The sequence below is a fragment of the Aegilops tauschii genome, chromosome 3 (assembly GCF_002575655.3).
Source record: "Aegilops tauschii subsp. strangulata cultivar AL8/78 chromosome 3, Aet v6.0, whole genome shotgun sequence".
NCBI classification, from domain to species: Eukaryota; Viridiplantae; Streptophyta; class Magnoliopsida; order Poales; family Poaceae; genus Aegilops; species Aegilops tauschii.
The window spans coordinates 29,040,013-29,043,139 of NC_053037.3; positions in this window are offsets into that span (position 1 = coordinate 29,040,013).

Below are 3,127 nucleotides of genomic sequence, written 5' to 3' on the forward strand. Positions count from 1 at the left end.
TCCCCCGGCGGGCCGTTCGCCCACAGCTTGGCCACGTAGTGCGGCAGTGGGGACGCCCCCGCTCTGATGCAGACGACCGACACGGCGATAGGCGCGCCAATGTCGAGCACGCCGCCGACCAAGAAAAACGCGCGGCGGTCCTCCTCCGCGAACAGCAAGAGTCGTGGCTCCGACAGTGGCACTTGCAGCTGGAGCACCTTGACGTACTGGATCCTGTGCACGGGCATGGGATGCGCGGTACTGATGTGGTGGTAGAGCGCTGGCGGCGGGCCTTCGTAGCCGCAGACGGGCATGGGGCATTTGCAGGGCGCGAGCGGACACACGCTCTGGTGATCGGTGAGCTTGTGGTAAGTGACGTAGAGCCCACAGCCTTCGTGCGGGCACTCCACCCTCACCGACGAAAGGATAGATTCCACTCCCATGTTCCGCACGTCGAAGCCACCACCGCGCTCGCACTTCTGGCACTGCCGCTGGTTCCCGGGGCGCTCGACGCGGCAGTCCGCGCAGGCCAGGTGCCCTCCCTTGCACTGCAGAAATCAATCGAACAGCACATCAATCAAGAAACCTGCACCTTGCTCAATCAGCCGAACGGACGAGGTGTATTCGAACCTCATACACTGGAGGCGTCAAGGGGCGGAGGCACAAGGGGCAGTGGAGCATGGTGAGGTCCATCGAGACCTTAGAGAGCTCCATCGTCGGGTCCTGTTCGGTCTGCATGATCTCGCCCTCCTTGTGCACAACCATCTCTCGACTTGGGTCGGGGTATTTCAAAGCTTTACCGTCACATATTTTATACTACTTCAAGGTGCATTAAATCAACACATGCAAGTATCAAAAGGAGAGTCACGGCATGCATGCATGCGTTGTAATTAATGCATCGGTAAACGCAAATTATTGAAATATATCGAGTGCAGTGCTTTGATGTGTCGCGTCAACTCGTACATCAACAAGAAGTTTGATTATCCTGTCCCTCACGGACTTAACTGCACCTGCCTTTGGCTGTATGACAGGTTGGCCACACACCTGTCGGGCCCACCTGTCATACACGCAAAGGTAGGAGCGTCCCTCCCTCGCCCATGAGCGTGGTGGCTGGCAAGACTAGGAGAAGCTTTCGCTACACGCTCTCCCTCCCGCACGCGGTGGACATGCAGCAGTTCAATCGGTGTCAGATGGCCAGAAGCTGTTGGAAATATGCCCTAGAGGCAATAATAAAATGGTTATTATTGTATTTCCTTGTTCATGATAATTGTCTGTTGTTCATGCTATAATTGTATTAACTGGAAACCGTAATACATGTGTGAATACATAAACCACAACATGTCCCTAGTAAGCCTCTAGTTGACTAGCTCGTTGATCAATAGATGGTTATGGTTTCTTGACCATGGACATTGGATGTCATTGATAACGGGATCACATCATTAGGAGAATGATGTGATGGACAAGACCCAATCCTAAGCATAGCATAAGATCGTGTAGTTCATTTGCTAGAGCTTTTCTAATGTTAAGTATCATTTCCTTAGACCATGAGATTGTGCAACTCCCGGATACCGTAGGAATGCTTTGGGTGTACCAAACGTCACAACGTAACTGGGTGGCTATAAAGGTGCACTACAGGTATCTCCGAAAGTGTCTGTTGGGTTGGCACGAATCGAGACTGGGATTTGTCACTCCGTATGACGGAGAGGTATCTCTGGGCCCACTCGGTAATGCATCATCATAATGAGCTCAATGTGACCAAGTGTTTGGTCACGGGATCATGCATTACGGTACGAGTAAAGTGACTTGCCGGTAACGAGATTGAACAAGGTATTGGGATACCGACGATCGAATCTCGGGCAAGTAACGTACCGATTGACAAAGGGAATTGTATACGGGATTGATTGAATCCTCGACATTGTGGTTCATCCGATGAGATCATCGTGGAACATGTGGGAGCCAACATGGGTATCCAGATCCCGCTGTTGGTTATTGACCAGAGAGTCGTCTCGGTCATGTCTGCATGTCTCCCGAACCCGTAGGGTCTACACACTTAAGGTTCGGTGACGCTAGGGTGGTAGAGATATTAGTATCCGGAAATCCGAAAGTCGTTCGGAGTCCCGGATGAGATCCCGGACGTCACGAGGAGTTCCGGAATGGTCCGGAGGTAAAGATTTATATATGGGAAGTCGTATTTTGGCCACCGGACATTGTTCGGGATTTTTCGGTATTGTACCGGGAAGGTTCTAGAAGGTTCTGAAGTGGGGCCCACCTGCATGGGGGGACCCACATGAACGTGGGTAGTGGGGGCAAGGCCCCACACCCCTGGTCAAGGCGCACCAAGATCCCACCTTAGAAGGAATAAGATCATATCCCGAAGGGATAAGATCAAGATCCCTAAAAAAGCGGGATAACAATCGGTGGGGAAGGGAAATGATGGGATTTCTTTTCCCCACCTTTGCCAACGCCCCAATGGACTTGGAGGGCAAGAAACCAGCCCCCTCCACCCCTATATATAGTGGGGAGGCGCATGGGAGCAGCACCCCAAGCCCTGGCGCCTCCCTCCCTCCCGTGACACCTCTTCCTCCCCGCTTGCGCTTGGCGAAGCCCTGCCGGGATCCCGCTACTTCCACCACCACGCTGTCGTGCTGCTGGATATCCATCAACTTCTCCTCCCCCCTTGCTGGATCAAAAAGGAGGAGACGTTCCTGCTCCGTACGTGTGTTGAACGCGGAGGTGCCGTCCGTTCGGCGCCAGGATCATCGGTGATTTGGATCACGACGAGTATGACTCCATCAACCCCATTCACTTGAACGCTTCCGCTCGCGATCTACAAGGATATGTAGATGCACACTTTTCCCTCTCGTTTCTAGAAGACTTCATAGATTGTTCTTGGTGATGCGTAGAAAAATTTGAATTTCTGCTACGTTCCCCAACAGTGGCATCATGAGCCAGGTCTATGCGTAGATTCTATGCACGAGTAGAACACAAAGTAGTTGTGGGCGATGATTTGTTCAATTTGCTTGCCGTTACTAGTCTTATCTTGATTCGGCGGCATTGTGGGATGAAGCGGCCCGGACTGACCTTACACGTACTCTTACGTGAGACAGGTTCCACCGACTGACATGCACTTGATGCATAAGGTGGCTAG